The 19,454-nt window shown below is 42.2% G+C and overlaps 1 protein-coding gene across 1 annotated transcript in view; it reads right to left on the minus strand.

Annotated features, from left to right (window-relative positions):
• The window catches only part of PDCD1LG2 (programmed cell death 1 ligand 2), a 110,742-nt gene extending 91,808 nt beyond the window's left edge, over positions 1-18,934 (minus strand). The window contains exon 1 of the transcript XR_008956839.1: positions 18,856-18,934. The gene's annotated coding sequence lies outside the window, so the exon portion shown is untranslated. The remainder of the gene's footprint in view (positions 1-18,855) is intronic.
• Positions 18,935-19,454: the final 520 nt, after the last annotated feature.

Here is a 19,454-nt window from a genome sequence, read left to right on the forward strand (position 1 = left end):
AGGAGATCAGCTGGGGCCACCCTGAAAACCGGCCTTCCTTGACTCATCGTCAGCCCAGGGACTGGACATCAGCCTCTGGTGATCCTACAGAAAGTCACGCATGTGGCGTGGATCGCACTTGACCCCTGCCTGTGAAGGAGGGCCTAGCCTTCCTGTGAGGAAAGGGAGGGTGTGGAAAGGGTGTTCTGGCCAGAGCAACAGAGACGGATGTTTGTTTTTAGAAGGAAAGAGATCAAGGTTTGGCCCATTCCCTGAAAGCAACTCAGATAAAAGGGAGGTTTATTTTAAGTTGAATGGGTTGACGTGAGTTACTGATGAGGGATGCTTCCTACCCCATCTCCTCCCAGGTGACTGCATAGGGTTGAAACACTTGGGAGACAGCTCCTTCCGGAGAACAAAGTTACTGCAGTCACAAAGGTCAGATGCAATAAGGGGAGTCTCTGAGGTACAGGGCCAGGAAACGAGGGTGGAGAATGGAGAAGTGGCAGAGGCTGACCTGGTCCACTAGCCTTTCTAATGTAAAATACAAGAGAGGGATTCCAGAGACAAGGAGGACAGTTTGGGGACCTGAAGGGAGTGTGGACTGTTCTCTGCCCCTCTCATCTGTGGGGGAAAGAAAGGGATGCTGGATATCCTGAGGTTTGAGAGTGCTCTTAATAAAATGTGACACCTGCTTCTTGCCTGGTGTTTCTGAAAGTGGGAGGGAGGGTCCCTGAAGTACCTCATGGCTGGGGGTGGGAAGGGCTGCAGGGTTGTTTTCAGGGATGAAGAAAATGGGGACACCCTTCATCCCAGGCCCTGGAGCCCTCAGTGACCATCAAAGACTCCATGGCTCCTGTGTCCTCAGGTACAGGGGTCCTAGGCCCATTTCAGAGGCCACACTTGATGACCTGAGCCAGACCCAGCCCTGGGGTATTTGTCTCTCCTACAGCAAGATAGTTGAACCACACATTTGCCCTGTTCTGGGAGTGGGGGAAGATTGAAAAGGATATGAGACTGGAATTTCAAGTGGGACTGGGCTCTGGCAGTTCCCTTAAATGTGAAACCTAGAGTTACTATATGACCAAGCACTGCTCTCCTAGAGAGGAATATAACCAAGAAAAAATGAAATACATGTCCATATAAACACGTGTGCCCCAATGTTTTTAGCAGCATTATTCATGATAGCCACAAGTGGCACAAACTCAGCTGTCCAGCAGCTGATGAATGGATAAATCCACGTTGGTGTACCTATCCAGTAGAACAGCATTCAGCCTCAAAAGCGAATGAAGTACTGTATTCAGTCTACACTGCATGAACCTCGACAACGTCATGCTCAGTGAAAGAAGCCAGTCTCAAAAGATCACATATTGTATAATTCCACGGATATGAAATGTCCATAATAGATAACCCCTAGAGAAAGAATATAGTCAGTGGTGGCCCAGGACTGGAACCGGGGTGGGGCGGGGGGAGTTGTGGAGGCCTGATGACTAAAGGGTATGGGGTTTCATTTTGGGTTGATGAGAATGCTTTAAAATTGATTGTAGTGATTGCTGCACAGCTCTGTTCATATACAAAAAGTCACTGAATGGTACACTTTAAATGGGTGAATTGTATGGTAGGTGAATTATATCTCAAAAAGTTGTTAAAAGACCTGGAACTGAACTGAGTCATAAGTGACCTGCAAATTATGAAACTGGACTGAGATATGGTGAAGCTCACTCTCTACCCAACAGGTGGGGTACAGGAGGGTGGGTGGGGAGGTAGAGGGCTACTTCAGCCACGTGGCCCATGGAAGCTCCTCAGAGAGTTATGGAAGAAAGCAGCAGAGAAGGGAGAGACAGCCCTGACTTGAACTCTGGTCCTTGTTCCGGTCCCTTCTGCAGTCTGGCCTGTGGTTTCAGCGTCACGTTTGCCTAGATAGCTGGTGGAATTACTATTTTTGCTCAAGTGTTATACCAGACAGTTCTGATAACACAAAGGAACAGAGGAGCCTGAGAGTCCCCTCTCTGCTGTATGCTGACACAGGCCTGGCCTCATTTGTAGGGTGGTTTGGGGCAGAAGGACAAGGAAGAACTAGGGAACTAAATAATCTACATGCATCCCAATGTTTCTCTTGTTTCCTGGTCCTGGCTCATCTCTGGGAGGACAGAGGGAGGCAAGACTGTTGGCCCCAGACATCGTGGCCCGCTCTAAGATGCATCTGGTATGGTCCTGGTAACTCAGGATGGAAGGTTCCCCAGAGCCAGGCTGAAATGCTGCACCCAGTTTTAGTGTGTGTGTTGAGGGTGGGTTTTTCCCACACCAACCAAGCAGCTTGGACACCAGCTGGGTGTCCTACGATTCAACTCAATTCTGACACTACCTACCCAGAGATCATATCAGATTCCATAGGTTAAGGGCTCAGTCCTACAAGACTGACCCCACTTCATGTGCCAGTCCCAAGTCCACACTGTTACCTGGGCTTCTGAGGGAGAAGTTACTGATCAGAAGTTCCCACAACCCCTCCCTGGGTTTGGTTAATTTCCTGAAGAGGCTCACAGAGCTCAGGAAACCCGTTTACTCACTAGATTACTGACCTGTTAAAAAGGACATTAAAAAATGCTAATCAACAGCCAGATGAAGAGATACAAAGGGTGAGATCCCGAACAAAGGCCCTCCTGTCCTGGTAGACTTTGGGCCCAGCACAGTGGCACGTGGAAGCATTCTGATTCGCCAACCTGGAAGCTCTTTGAACCCTTTCCTTTTGGGTTTTTATGGAGGCTTAATGAATTCATTGGCATGATTGTTGAAATCACTGGCCACTGGTGATTGATTTAACCTCTGAAACCTCGCTCCTGCCAGGAGGTCAGGGGGTTAAGACGATAAGTTCCAAGCCTCTAATCACATGGTTGGTTCTCCTGGGAACCAGCCCCAAACTTAGGTGTTTGTGAAAGTCACCTCACTGACATAACAAAAAAATATCTCTTGTCACTTAGGAAATTCCAAGGGATTGTGGAGCTCTGTGCCAGAAACAGAGACCAAAGACCAAATGTCTATTTCTTTTAGAAATCACGGTATCATATAGCCCTTTCATCTAGGGACTCCCTAACCATGGCTCATTAGGACTACAACATGGTCCCAGGACTGAATGGAGGAGGGAATCTTTCTCCTAAGTCCTGGACTGATGTCCTTTGTCCTTAATATCTTTAGAAGAAGATGCAGTGATTAGGTGAAGTGAAGAGGACATCTGAACTCAACCTCAGATAAAGGAAATAAGAAGTTCTCACATCGGCTCTTGGTTTCAACTCAGTTAAAAAAGAAAAGAAAGTGAAATGATGATTCATCTTTTTAAATGCAGTCACAGACAGGAGAAGACAGCTGACTCATGTTTTGAGGAGACTCTGACCCAGATCAATTTTTCCCAAACTGGTGGCACATCAGAATCCCCTGGGGAACTTTAAACATCTAGAGGTGCCTGGGCACTCCTGGGCAGACCTCCTGATTGAGAATCTCCATGGTTGGGATGCAGAAACAGACATTTTGGGGGAAACTTTGATCAGGTGATTCTGATGTCACCAGCGTGCCCTAACTGATGGCTCAGCATTAGAGAATCCCACGGTTTGATTACTTTGGTCACGGCCATCCTTGTGAAGAAAAGTGAGTAAATGGGAGGAAAGGAAGATGAGAACCCAAAAACAAACAGTGGCCATTGCAATATGTGCCTTGTATCTGCCCGTGCTTCTTCAATTTTTTCTTATAAGAAAAGCTGATTTCGTGAGATCCTCAGTTTACCCATGGAAGAAATATGCAAGCACTCTAATATGAGGTACTGTCCTAGGGGCATGTGGGGATTCCACAGGAATCAGTCAGTGGAGGGAGGCACCATGTGGAAAGTAGAGCAGTGGACATAGAGAGCAGAAAAGCTGGATTGCGCTCCACTCCGCACTAGCTGTGTGACTTGACTGCTTTGAATGGTGGTGGGAAAATGCCAAACTAATAGAAGGAATTTTGTAAATGGTATTTTCTAATTTATATAGAAAATTAGTAGATAGTAAATTATACTTTCTTGAATTAGGTAATTAACACAAAAGAGGGTCTCCTGCATAAGTGGCATGTTAAAAATTAGTGACTTCTTTACTTAATGATCATTTCTACTCTGAACATGGTGCCAGATGAGGTAGAAAACAGAAAACTAAAAGAAATTAATACACAAGCATTGCTTTCCCTGACTATTACTCTGAAGTCATAAGACCACATGGCTGTAATTTCCAGAGTTTCACTCCAAGAAGGGTGTTTATTAATTAAACAATGTTATGTTCTTGGCACTGGGGATGCACAAGACATTGTCTCTGCCTTGAAGAGCCCATGTCCGGTGGGGAGAATGACAAATGAACAGAATTATTGGAGAGGATGGTAAAGGCAGGCACAGAAACACCCCACTGTCTTCTAGCCTGCCTTGACAACTTGCCCACTGAGGGACACTGGAGCCTGTCTCTCATCCTGAGATAGGTTGTTGGTGGTGACAGTGGGGGGCAGTATAAGTGCCACAGTAGAAGTAGCTACTAGGTCCACATATGGTATAGAGGGGACTCAGTCATTTTTAAGTTGGGAGGTCTGAAAAGTCTTGTTTTACAAAAGAGGAAACTGAAGCCGACAGGAGTTAAGTGAACAGGTGGCCAGGGGGAGGCTGAAGAGCGTTCAGAACAACAGTGGAAGAGGACAGAGTCCTACTCCTAGCACCACTCGCTCCTTCTCAGACCTCTACGCCTCCCTGCAAATAAAGGGCAGGTGAACTGGACATGCAGCAGCACAGCAGTCATGTTCAGAGACCTCTGCCCAACTCTCTGTTTCAACTTGTACCGGTTGTGGGAGCTTGAACAAATGACTTTCTCTCTTGGTACCTGTTTCATTATCTGTAAAATAGGGATAAATCTAAAATGTTGAATGTTGTACGGATTAAATGGCTTGAGACACGAAGAGTGCTTAGAACAGGTCCTGTTAGCACATAGTAAGTGCTCAATAAATGTTATTTATTCTTATGCCATTACCTGTTTGGTATGGTCAACCCAAGATCGTATTTGTAAAAATATGATTAAAACCTAGCTCATTTCCCCCCCTCAGAATTAAAATATAGAAAGCTTTGTTTTTTAAATTGCAAAATGATACATTGTATCATTATAAAATGTATTTTAAATTAAAAAAGTAAAGATTACCGAAATACCCATACCTGAGATAATTGCTAATATTTTGGTAAATACAATTTTCTATAGTTCTCTGGACACATATATATGAATGTAATTTTATTTTATTTTTTTTAGCTTTTTTAAACTATTATTATATTATGTTAGTCACCATACAGTACATCCCTAGTTTTTGATGTAAAGTTCCATGATTCATTACTTGCGTATAACACCCAGTGCACCAGGCAACACGTGCCCTTCTTACTACCCATCACCAGTCTATCCCATTCCCCCACCCCTCCCTTCTGAAGCCCTCAGAATGTAATTTTAATACACGCCATTATATTAGGATGCGGTTTATTGAACTGCTTCTATTATTCATCAAAGATATTGTGAGCACCTTTCCATGTCAGTAATTATAGATCCCATGATTTTTTGTAAAGACTGAGGAGTACTTCATTGTGTGGTACAATTTATTTAAGCTGTCACTATTGATGGCCACTTAGGTTATTTCCAATATTGCTGATATTACAAAACAATGGCACCATAAATGACCCCACCCAGTGAGCTCTGGGCCCCTGTCTGGTTATATCCTTGGGGAAACTTGCTGTAAGTGGTATCTTTGGATCAAAGGGCATATACCTGAAGACACATGTCCCACTACAGTAACACATACTGTGGAAAAGCAGACTGGCCAGTCACCTGGCTTAATGGCATTTAAGAAGCCACCAACCTGTGGTTTTTGCAACAACTCAGGACCTAGTTGTGGGAGGGCAAGTGGGCCAGTGGTCAGTTTGTAGGAGGGCAAATATTTGGAGGCAGTCTCTTCCCACAAGCTTCAAACACGTTCCCATGTCAGCAGGTAATTTTTCAGACCTGAGAAGGAACTCAGTGGGAGAATTTACTGATCTCCTTGGGCCACCAGGGCCATGCAATTTCTTTGAATATCTGGCTTTTCCAGGAAATCAGATAGGGAAGTTCATTTGGTTGAAAACGTCACTTAACTTTTGAGGAACCTTCTGAGGGTATAATGTTCAAGGGTATTTTGCTCCAGTCGTGTTTGGGGAAGATTTTTTCCTAGCCTCAAGCCTGTCTCATCACCTGCCCAATAATCTTGAGCATTTTCCTTAGCAAATAAAGCTGGGATGTACAGCAAGAAACATGAGTGGTGGCCATGAGACTCAGCACCTTCTACTGCCCAGAGAGTAAAAAAAGATGAATTGAGTATGGAAAGGAAATGGACACAGGCTGGACCACGTCTAGATTTGGCTAGGTCAGACTAGCTCTTCCTACAGGTGGAGGAGGGTGAAGAAACACCTGGTCCTTCACCCTAAACCAGAGGCCAGCCACTCCACACATTTCACTCCAGTCTCCTTTCCTGACCACCTCGGATCCTTGTTCTAGGATAGGACACTCCATCACACTGGCTTGGCGTGGGAGAGGCGCGATCAGGAGGAATGAATGAAATGAGCAGTCTCTTCCTACCTGTAGTAATTCCTAGCTGGAGAGGAAAGCGGTAATACAGGCTAACATTCACGGAGTTCTAAATATTGCCAGGGCAGTTCCAAATGCTTTATGTGTATGAACCCAATTAACTTGCATGACAACCCTAGAAGGTAGGTACACTCATTGGTCTCATTTTATAAATAGGGAAAACAAGGCACTTAGAGGGTAGACCATTTGCTGGAGGTCATATATTAAGTAAATGGGAGAACTGAATTTGATCTCCCATAGTCTAGCTCCAAGTTCTTTTATTTACTATTGCTTCTCTTCATGTTTGTAATAATGGGCATCTAGCTTCAACCAGACACTCCCAAAATAATTAGAGGGATAACCTTAGAGAAGCCAATGGGAGTTCTTCATCCTGTTATTCAAAGTGAGACCTCTTTTTTTTTTTTTAAGATTTTATTTATTTATTTATTTGAGAGAGTGAGAGAGAGAGAGAGAGCATGAGTAAGGGGAGGGACAGAGGCAGAGGGAGAAGCAGACTCCCTGCTGAGCAGGGAGCCTGCCGTGGGGCTCAATCCCAGGACCCTGGGATGAGGACCTAAGCCGAAGACAGATGCTTAACCGACTCAGCTACCCAGGCATCCCAAAGTGAGACCCCTTAGGAGTATCAAACCTGACAAACGAAAGAGGATGGAATGAAGGCCCTCCTGGCCTAGGGTTATAGAAGAGAAGAACAGCAAAGAAGCATGGGGATTCTAGTGGCAGGATCTGACAGTGACGTGCTTTGCGCTTAAAGTAGGAGATATGTGGGTATCTTTGCTTCTACTCTTTGTCAGCTCTGGTTCCTTTACTCGTCCCCTCCTGTTCCCTTAGTCCCCTCTTCATAGGCTGTGGCTACTTTGCATCCAATAGACAACAGGCATTATTGATCTCTTTCCCATGAAAACACTCTGATACGTGTGTATATCTCTATGCCTACAACATCTATCTATGTATATATCCATCCATATTTCATGCATACAAATATATATCTCTACAAATTGTTAGTTTTCTAAAAATATTAGTAAGTAATCAAATTTAACAAACATTTTACTCCCTATATGTTATGTCTAAGGTCATTAAATTATGACCTCACTGCTCAATAAAACAGGAAGATAGCTGAGTCAAATGGGGTACCTAAGACTGCCAAAGGCCCAGCCAGAGGCCTGAGCCACGACATGATATGAAGAATGAAGACACAGAGATCTGGGGTAAGTGACCTAAAAGAGCAGACAGTTAGCAAGCATGTGTGGTGCATTGTCTGGGTTGGAAGGAAACTGGACTGGCTGGGAGGGCTGGCCTGAAGGGGGGGAGCAGTACATTTCCATTATGGATACAGCAGCCAGGATATTCACTCCCTGTCCATACCCACGCTGGGCAGTCAATGCCTCTTTTCCCCTAGCAGATTTAAGGATAATCATAGAACTTTAACTTGCCACAAGCTCACTTGCAAAAGACATTTGCTATGTCTTTTCAATAGATGTCTGTGTGCGCATGTGTGTATGACATTATTCATTTCCAGTAAGTTCTTGAAGTTCAAACCAGAGCACTCTCATAACCATCCTGATTTTGAGGAAGCAGTCTCCTGCCGTACTTCCCTCTCTCCACGTTTACCCCTTGGTTCCCCAATTGTAACTCCTCTCTTTATAGGCACCAAACTTGAGGCTTCCCTGACGGTCCACAGAATTCCCCAGTATCTCTCTCTCATTTAATCCAGGAGAAATATCGAAGAGAAACTTCTTTCTGAGCTCCATGATCTACATTTACAAATTGTTCTTAGTAGCAGTTTGGATTTTCTGGATCCACTTTCTCTAAAAGTCCCAACTGTCTTCCCAACTTAATTCTCTTATTTACCCAAAACACCAAACCTCTTGAGAGACAATATTTATTCTTTCTAGGCAATATAATGAATCCCTCTTGGAACGAAGAGGGACCTATGTCCTAGGATTCTAGGACTATATAGAATATCCAGAAAGGATTTAAGGGTCTCTAACATACAACACAAAATCACAAGTGAAAAGCAGGCCAAGAAAGGGGAGGGAAATAAGAATAAAGACAAACCACAGAGTCTCCTCTTCCCTCTGGGAACAAGCCAGGAATGCATGCTCCCTGTCAGAATATAGAGGTTTGCTGTGGTTGAGCTACTGCTTTTTTCCAGACTCATGACACCCATCGCCTGACTGGTCTCCCTGCTTCCATGCCCCTTCAATGCTTCTACACTGTAGCAGAAGTAATCTCACAACACAAGCAAGATCAACCACTTTCCTCCTGAAAACTTTTGACAGCTTCCCATTGCATTTAGAATGGAAATCGAACTTTTTATCCTGAACTAAAAGTCCTGTATGGCTCGCGTTTCCATTTCATGCCTTTCTCCCTACCTCACTTGCTACTCTCCTGTCACTCTGGCCTCCTTTCTATCCCCTGATCATGTCAAGCTCAGTCCCACCTTGAAGCTTTTGTGCAAATTGTAGCTCCTGCTAGAAGAATACCAACTTTTGTGTGGTGCAGTTTAAATGTTACCTTTTCAGAGAAGTTCTTGCCCTACTCACTATGTTTAAAATCAGTTCCTGACTCTTTAATTTACTTTGGTCCCTTATTTATTGGTATTGTTGCACTTATGCGGTCATGCATTTGTTTATTATATATTTCCACCTCTACCCCCCTACCCTCATCTAGAGTGTGAGTTCCAAGAGGCAGGAGCCATGCCATGTCTGTTTTGTTCTCTCTTAAATCTTCAGTATCTAGCTCAAAGCTTGACCTGTAGTAAATACTCAGTAAATATCAGTTGAATGAAAAAATAAAATTGGATCTAAGCTTTCTAAGCCAACACTGGAGAGTTAAACAATAAATAATATTTCCAAGGTTGGGTGGTAAAACAAAACAACTTCTCACTTGAGGAACACAACTATTTTGGCATTGAGATCAAAGGGACATTTTTCCTAGTGTTCCTTAGAAAGCACACTGCATAATGAAGTGAAGAATGTCCTCATCCATATTTTTAGACTATACTCAATGACCAGTTTCAAAAAGTCGCTTTGTTAAAATAACCACAATAGAGGCCAATGATTTATAGCTATTTCAATTCAATGTACTCTTCTTGCTGGGATACCAGTACCAATATGGTTTTGTCGAGATGCTCAGCTGTAGCCAACATGGATAGCTCTCCCTCCAAATTCATATACTCCTCTTTTCCCAGCTAGACTACATGTCCCAGCCTCCCTTGCAACTGGGTATGATCATGTGACTGAATTCTAACCAATGGAATGGGAGAGGAAATTCTGCGCCCTGTCTCCAAACTTGGCTCATAAGAACCTTCCATTGAGCTCCTCTACGTTTTTCTAGCTTAACAAGCTGTAACGAGACCCCCAAGGAATCTTTGGAAACCACGTACTGAATATAACAGAGCCGTCATCCATCTGAGTCCTTGAATGACTACACAGAACAGACTGCCTACCTGGGTGGATACTGACTCTGTCTTTTTGTTTATAGAAATATTACATGCCTAGGGACAGAGCATATATATTATTCCACCAACTCACATTCAGCATTTACAATGTGCTTGAGGGTTTTTTTTATACATATTAATTCGTGTAATTATCCTAACAGCTCTCTTAAGTGAGATATTATCATTGGCTCCATTATACACATGAAGAAAGAAAGAAGTAACTTAACTAAGGTCAAATAAACAGGAAGCAACAAAGCCAGAATTCAAGCCCGAACAGCCTAACTCTACAGTCCCTGCTCTCAATCACTCTACTATCCTACTTTCTTTTTTTTTTCTTCAGAGAGGGGGGGAGTGGGGGAGGGGCAGAGGCAGCAGGAGAGAGAAAATCTCAAGCAGGCTCCATGCCAGTGCGGAGCTCAACGCAGGGCTCAATTCTGAGATCATGACCTGAGCTGAAATCAAGAGTCAGACACTTAACCAACTGAGCCACATAGGCACCCCAACCTATTTTTTAATAGAGTTTTATTAAACTCTTCTTCAATACAGGTGCAAACTAACTAAATAAACAAACCAAACGTTAGTCTTTTCTAACATGTTTGTGATTCCTATGACTATTGGAAATACTTTAACACTTGGCGTGAATTATTGTGGGTCACTAAAGCAGTCTCTCAACCAGTGTTTCACACATATAGTTCTAACAGTGTAATCCTGGGATCACATCCTTTTGTATCTTCAGCTTTTTCCAGGGAGATGGAGGTAGTGTAATCCTGGAATAAGACTGCATGAATTGGTGGTGGTGGGGGGGAGATGATGGAGTAGAAAAGCACTAGGAGTCCATCTCACCACCTGGACAATAATTACATTGGCAGAATCTGTCTGATACAGCTATTTTGGAACTCTGGAGTCTATTGAAGGCTTACAACATCCAGAGGAAGGCATGGTAAATTGCAGTTAATTTTGATACATTTCAGTTCATAGCATTAGCAGGTACACATCTCCCACCCTGAGTCCTGTGGCAGGAAGCTAGCCATGTACACACTCCTGGAGTAGCTCACACACAGCTTGTGGGAGCCAGGAAAGGCAAAAAGACTCTGTCCTCCCAATATTGAGGGTCTGTTCTCTGATCACTGATTGTTGCATCTGATCACAGAGGTGCAGACAAAGAGGCAGTGGCCATTGTTTTTGTACCTCCTCTCCTTGCTGCAATCCTCTCCACCTCTAGGTGAAGTGACTTCCAGGGGACTTAAAGGGTCAGCACCCTTTTTATTACTTCTTCCCCCCCTTTTTTTCCCCCTCTGGGGAGCCAGACATTAAAAATGAAGACATTTATAACAATGGCATATATGGGAAAAAATGTAAAAGTGACTGCATATGGCCAGGGAAAGGAACAGGCTCAGAGAAGACCTGAGAAGACTTTACGTTTACACCTTAGTTTGATCCTTGGTACAGAGACAGCCTACAATAATAACAACAAACAAGAAAAACAATAAACTGAAAACCATAACAAAACAGCAAACTATGGGGAATGTGGAGAATCTGATTTCCAGTTACCACATTATTAGATTCAAGTGTCTTGTTTTCTACAACAACAAAAAATAAGGCATACAAAGAAACAGGAAAGTATGGTGCAAAGGGAAATATACATCAATAGGAACTATCCCTGAAAAAGGCTTGATAGCAGATTTACTAGACAAGGACTCTAAAACAATTCTTAAAGGTGCTCAAAGAACTAAAGGATGATATGGAGGAAGTCAAGAAAATGATGTATGAACAAAATGGAAAGATCAGTAAGGAGATAGGAAACCTAAGAAGAAATCAAAAAGAAATTCTGGAGCTGAAAAGTGCAATATCTGAAATGAAAAATTCACTAGAGGGATTCAAAGGCAGATTTGAATGGGCAGAAGAAAGAATCTGTGAACTTGAAGGTAAGACAGTGGAAATAGAGAGGGAGAAAAGATGGTGGAGGAGTAGGGGACCCCTTTTTCAGCTGGATAGGTACTAGAGACTCCCCTGAGTCGAGCTGGATAGGTACTAGACCATCCTGAAAAGCCACGGAATCAGCCTGAGATGCAGGAAGATACATCTGGATCTCTACAAATGAACATCTCTAGTGCTGAGTATTGAGGTATGAAGCAGGGAGCCGTGAATCCGCACACAGATATTGGAAAATAAACGGAAGGGGAAGGGAGCCGATGCGTTTGGGCACCGGGAAGCAGTAGCCACCTGCACTGGGGAGCTGGTCAGACTCATGGACCGACACCCACAAGAAAGCAGACAGAGACCGTGAGCCTGGGAACACGCCTACGACCACACTGAAAACTGGAGCTCCAGAGCGCTCACTGGAACCAGACTGATACTGGGAGATCGGGAGCGGCCACGTGTCCAGACTGACAACTGGAGCTCCGGAGCGCTCACTCGAACTAGACTGAAACCGAGAGCTCGGGAGCAGGCACACAACCAGACTGAAAACCAGAGCTCGGGAGCGGGCACAAACCACACTAAAACAGGGAGCTCGGAAGAGCGCGTGGGAACCGGGGGCGGCTGGCGGTATTGGAAGCACAAAGGACAGAGATGTGAGGGCCCTGGAAGTGAGGGCTGGGAGAGTGGCTGTGGGGTGCACAACCCAGGATGCTGCAGGGTTTTTGGCAGCACCTACAGAAACAGAGTTAAAGTGGCCAAGAGAGCAGAGTGGAGAGCTGACTGCGATCTCTCTGTTCTGAGACAAAGGCTAGGATTTGGCCACTGCTGCTCTGACTCTAAGAAGAGTCACAGAAAACCACCAGGGAGAGCCGCCAGAGAACAAAAGCCCGGAAATACTGGCTCACATTTTGCCCATACCCCATCCCCCCTCGCAGGGGACAGGGCAACTCTACCCAAACAGGGCTGCCTGAGTATCAGCGTGGCAGGCCCCTCCCCAAGAAAGCAGGCTGAAAAATCAAGAAGCCCACATCCCTAAGGTCCCAATAAAACAAGTGCACACTGCCTGGGTCCTGGTCAATAATGTGGGCTCTGGGCAACCCCGCAACCTCTCCTCATCAGAATGATGAGGAGGAGAAACCCTCAGCAAAGAAAGGACACAGAGACTGTGGCCTCTGCCACAGAACTGATGGATATGGATATAACCAAATTGTCAGAAATGGAGTTCAGAGTAACAATGGTCAAGATGATGTGTAGGCTTGAAAAAAATATCAATAAGAATATAGAATCTCTAAGGGTAGAAATGAGAGCGAATCTGGCAGAAATTAAAAATACTATGAATCAATTGCAGTCTAAACTAGATGCTCTGATGGCCAGGGTAAATGAGGCAGAAGAACGAATTAGTGAATCGGAAGATGGGATGGTAGAAGAGAAAGTTAAAACAGAAACTTGGCTCAAAAAAATCCAATCTCAAGAATGTAGAATTACTGACTCAATGAAATGTTCCAATGTCAGAATCATCGGCATCCCTGAGGGGGTGGAGAAAGAGACAGGTCTAGAAGAGATATTTGAACAAATTGTAGCTGAAAACCTCCTAATCTGGCAAAGGAAACAAGCATTCATGTCCAAGAGGCATAGAGGACCCCTCCCAAGGTAGATCACAGCAAACTTACACCATGTCACGTCATAGTGCAATTTGCAAATATTAGATCCAAGGATACAGTATTAAAAATGGCCAGAGTGAAGAGATTCCTTATGTACAGAGGTAAAAATATCAGAATAACATCAGAACTGTCTACACAGACCTGGCAAGATAGGAAGGGTTGGCAGGGTATTTTCAAAGCTCTATCCAAGAAGAACATGCAGCCAAGGATCCTTTATCCAGCAAGGCTGTCATTCAGAATTGATGGAGAGATAAGGACCTTCCAGGATCAGCAGAAACCAACCAAATTCATAACCACCAAACTAGCCCTACATGAGATATTAAGGGGGTTCTATAAAAGTAAAAAGGCCCCAAGAGTTATACAGAACAGAAATTTACAATCTATAGAAACAAAGACTTCACAGGCAACATGACATCATTAAAATCATATCTCTCAATAATCACTCTCAATGTGAATGGCCTAAATGCTGCCACAAAACACCCACAGGGTTGCAGATTGGATAATAAGACATGACCCATCCATTTGCTGTCTACAAGAGACTCATTTTGAACCTAAAGATACATCCACACTGAAAGTGAAGAGATGGAAAACAAATTTTCATGCCAATGGACCTCAAAAGAAAGCTGGGGTAGCAATTCTCATATCAGACAGATTAGATTTTAAACTAAAGACTGTAGTTAGAGATAGAGAAGGACACTGTATTATTCTTAAAGGATGTATCCAACAAGTGGATGTATCCAACAGGGGAGCATCTAGATACACAAGCCAACTCTTAACCAGAATAAAGAGACATATAGATAATAATACGTTAATAGCAGGGAACCTTAACACTCCACTATCAGCAATAGACAGATCACCTAAGCAGAAAATCAACAAAGAAACATGAGCTTTGAATGACATACTGGACCAGATGGACCTCATAGTTATATACAGAACTCTACACCCCAGAACAACAGAATACTCATTCCTTTCGAATGCACATGGAACTTTCTCCAGAATAGACCATACACTGGGTCACGAAACAGGTCTCAATCGATACCAAAAGACTGAAATTATTGCCTGCATATTCTCAGACCACAATGCTTTGAAATTGGAACTCAATCACGAGGAAAAATTTGGAAGAAACTCAAACACTTGGAAACTAAGAACCATCCTGCTCAAGAATGATTGGGTAAACCAGGAAATTAAAAATCAGTTTAAACAATTTTTGGAGACCAATGAAAATGAAAATCATCGGTCCAAAACCTATGGGACACTGCAAAGGCGGTCCTAAGGGGAAAATACATAGCCATCCAAGCCTCACTCAAAAGAATAGAAAAACCTAAAATGCAGTTTTTATATTCTCACCTCAAGAAGCTGGAATAGAAGAACAGGCCTAACCCACACATGAGAAAGCAGTTGATCAAGATTAGAGCAGAGATCAATGAATTAGAAACCAGGAGCACAGTAGAGCAGATCAACAGAACTAGAAGCTGGTTCTTTGAAAGAATAAATAAGATCGATAAGCCACTGGCCAGACTTATTCAAAACAATAGAGAAAGGACCCAAATTAATAAAATTATGAATGAAAGGGGAGAGGTCACAACCAACACCAGTGAAATAGGAAGTATCATTAGAAACTTTTATCAACAGCTTTATGCCAATACATTAAACAACCTGGAAGAAATGGATGTATTCCTGGAAACCTATAAACTACCAAGACTGAAACAGGAAGAAATTGATGTTTTAAACAGACCGTTTAATTATGAAGAGATTGAAGCAGTGATTAAAAATCTCCCGAAAAACTACAGTCCAGGGCCTGATGGATTCCCCGGGGAATTCTACCAAACATTCAAAGAAGAAATAATACCTATTCTCCTGAACCTGTTTCAAAAAATAGAAACAGAAGGAAAACTACCAAACTCATTCTATGAGACCAGTATTACTTTGATCCCCAAACCAGGCAAAGACCCCATCAAAAAGAATTACAGACTGATATCACTGATGAATATGGATGCCAAAATTCTCAACAAGATCCTGGCTAATAGGATCCAACATTACATTAGAAGGATTATCCATCATGACCAAGTGGGATTCATCCCTGGGGTACAAGGGTGGTTCAACATTCACAAATCGATCAGTGTGATAGATCATATCAACAAGAAAAGATTCAAGAACCATATGATCCTCTCAATTGATGCAGAAAAAGCATTTGACAAAATACAGTATCCTTTCCTGAGTAAAACCCTTCAGAGTGTAGGGAGAGGGTACATTCCTCAATTTCATAAAAACCATCTATGAAAAGCCTACAGCTAATATCATTCTCAATGGGGAAAAGCTGGAAGCCTTTCCCTTAAGATCAGGAACACAACAAGGATGCCCACTCTCGCCACTATTATTCAACATAGTACTAGTACTAGTACTAGTACTAGTACAGCAATCAGACAACAAAAAGGGATAAAAGGTATCCAAATCAGCAAAGAAGAAGTCAAACTGTCTCTCTTCGCAGATGACATGATACTCTATATGGAAAATCCAAAAGACTCCACCCCCAAACCATTAGACATTATAGAGCAATTCAGTAATGTGGCAGGATACAAAATCAATGCTCAGATCAGTTGCATTTCTATAGATGAACAATGAGACTGAAGAAAGAGAAATTAGGGAATCCATCCCATTTACAATAGCACCAAAAATCATACATTATCTCAGAATTAACCAGAGACGTAAAGGATCTATATTCTAGAAACTACAAATCACTCTTGAAAGACATTGAAGAAGACACAAAAAGATGGGAAAATATTCCACGCTCATGGATCAGAAGAATTAACATAGTTAAAATGTCTATGCTACCCAGAGCAATCTACACTTTCAATGCCATCCCGATCAAAATACCAATGACATTTTTCAAAGAGCTGGAACAAATAGCCCTTAAATTTGTGTGGAACCAGAAAAGCCCTGAATCGCCAAGGAATTGCTGAAAAGTAAAAACAAAGCTGGGGTATCACAATGCCGGATTTCAAGCTGTACTACAAAGCTGTGATCACAAAGGCAGCATGGTACTGGCACAAAAACAGACACATAGACCAATAGAACAGGATAGAGAACCCAGAAATGGACCCTTGGCTCTTTGGGCAACTAATCTTTGACAAAGCAGGAAAAAACATCCAGTGGAAAAAAGACAGTCTCTTCAATAAGTGGTGCTGGGAAAATTGGACAGCTATATGCAAAAGAATGAAACTTGACCACTCTTCCACACCATACACAAAGATAAACTCCAAATGGATGAAAGACCTCGATGTGAGACAGGAATCCATCAAAATCATAGAGGAGAACATAGGCTTCAACCTCTTTGACATCGGCCAGAGCAACTTTTTTCATGACACATCTCCAAGGGCAAGAGAAACAAAAGAAAAAATGAACTTGTGGGACTTGATCAAGATAAAAACTTCTGCACAGCCAAGGAAACAGTCAAAGAAACTAAGAGGCAGCCCATGGAATGGCAGAAGATATTTGCAAGTGACACTACAGATAAAAGACTGGTATCAAAGATCTGCAAAGAACTTCTCAAACTCAATACACGAGAAACAAATAATCAAATCAAAAAATGGGAAGACTCATTTATGGAACATAAGAAGTAGGAAGATCGGTAGGAGAAGAAAGGGAAGAAGAAAGGGGAGGTAAACAGAAGGGGGAATGAACCACGAGAGACTATGGACTCTGGGAAACAAACTGAGGGCTTGGGGGGGGTGGGGAATGGGGTAGGCTGGTGATGGGTATTACGGAGGGCACATATTGCATGGTGCACTGGGTGTTATACGCAAGTAATGAATCATGGAACTTTACATCAAAAACTAGGGATGTACTGTATGGTGACTAACATAATACAATAAAAAAATTATTATTAAAAAAATGTGCAGATGTGAACAGACACTTTTCCAATGAAGACATACAAATGGCTAACAGACACATGAAAAAACGTTCAAAATCATTAGCCATCAGGGAAATTCAAATCAAAACCGCCTTGAGATACCACCTTATGCCAGTTAAAATGGCAAAAATGGACAAGGCAAACGTTGGACAAACATTGGAGAGGATGTGGAGAAAGGGGATCCCTCTTACACTGTTGTTGGGAATGCAAGTTGGTACAGCCACTCTGGAAAACAGTGTGGAGGTCCGTTAAAAAGTTAAAAATTGAGCTACCCTATGATCCAGCCACTGCACTACTGGGTATTTACCCAAAGATACAGACGTAGTGAAGAGAAGGGCCATATGCATCCCAATGTTCATAGTAGCATTGTCCACAATAGCTAAATTGTGGAAGGAGCCAAGATGCCCTACAACAGATGACTGGATTAAGAAGATGTGGTCCATATATACAATGGAATATTACTCAGCCATCAAAAAGAACGCTTAAACAACATTTGCAGCAACATGGACAGTACTGGAGGAGATAATGCTAAGTGAAATAAGTCAAGCAGAGAAAGACAATTATCATATGGTTTCACTTATTTATGGAACATAAGAAATAGGAAGATTGGTAGGAGAAGAAAGGGAAGAAGGAAGGGGGGGTAAACAGAAGGGAGAGTGGACCATGAGATACTATGGACTCTGGGAAACAAACTGAGGGCTTCAGAGGTGATGGGAGTGGGGGACTGGGATAGGCTGGTGACGGGTATTAAGGAAGGTACGTAGTGCAAGGTGCACTGGGTGTTATACACAAGTAATGAATCATGGAACATTACATCAAAAACTAGGGATGTACTGTATGGTGACTAACATAACATAATAAAAAATTATTATAGAAAATAAAAAATAAAGAAATAAAAAAATAAAAGTAAATAAAAAAATTATCTTAAAAAAAAAAGACAGTGGAAATAATCAAGAGAAAGAAAAGACATTGAAGAAAGGTAAAGAGAGTCAAAGGGACGTGTGGGACACCATCAAATGAGACAGTATGTACGTCATGTGGGTTCCAGAATAAGAAGAGATAGAGAAAGGGGTAGAGAATATTTGAAGCAATAATGGCTGAAAACTTCCCAAATTTGATTAAAGACATGAATATAAACATCCAAGAAGCTCAAAGAACTTTAAGTTCTGAACTTTACTGAGACACATTATAATCAAACTTCTGAAAGACAGAGAAACTTGAAAGTAGCAAGAAAGAAGCAACTCATCACATACAAGTGATCCTTAAAAAGATAATCAGCAGATTTCTTACCAGACACTTTGGAAGCCAGAAAGCAGCGAGCTGATAGTTATTACTGCTAGACTTGCTCTGCACAAAATGCTCAAGAGAGTCCTGCAGGGTGAAATGAAATGACAATAGACAGTAAGGCCATATGAAGAAATAAAAATCTCAAAAAAGGTAAATACAGAGGCAATTATAAAAACTAGTATTATGGTAACAACGTTTTGTAATTCCACTTTTTGTTTTCTAAATGATTTAAGAAATTAATATGCTAAAAAGAATCATTACTTAATGTTATGTAAAAGATGTAAGTTTGTAACTTCCATAATCAAAATGGATGGGGACCAAGCTGTAAAGGATCAGAATTTTTGTATGTTATTGAAGTTAAGGTGGCAGAAATCCAAATTAGAGAGTCGTAACTTTAGAATGTTAAATGTAATCCAATGGTAATCACAAAGAAAATTGCTACAGAATATACACCAAAAAAACAAAAAACAAAACAAAACAAAAAAAAAAAACTGAGAGAAAGGGATTTAAACATCTCCCTACAAAAAAAATAAACTAAACATGAAAGAAGACAGTAATGCAGTAAATGAGACAAAACAGCTATAAGACATATAGGACATAGA

The sequence above is a fragment of the Ursus arctos genome, unplaced genomic scaffold (genome assembly GCF_023065955.2).
Source record: "Ursus arctos isolate Adak ecotype North America unplaced genomic scaffold, UrsArc2.0 scaffold_33, whole genome shotgun sequence".
Classification (NCBI taxonomy): Eukaryota; Metazoa; Chordata; class Mammalia; order Carnivora; family Ursidae; genus Ursus; species Ursus arctos.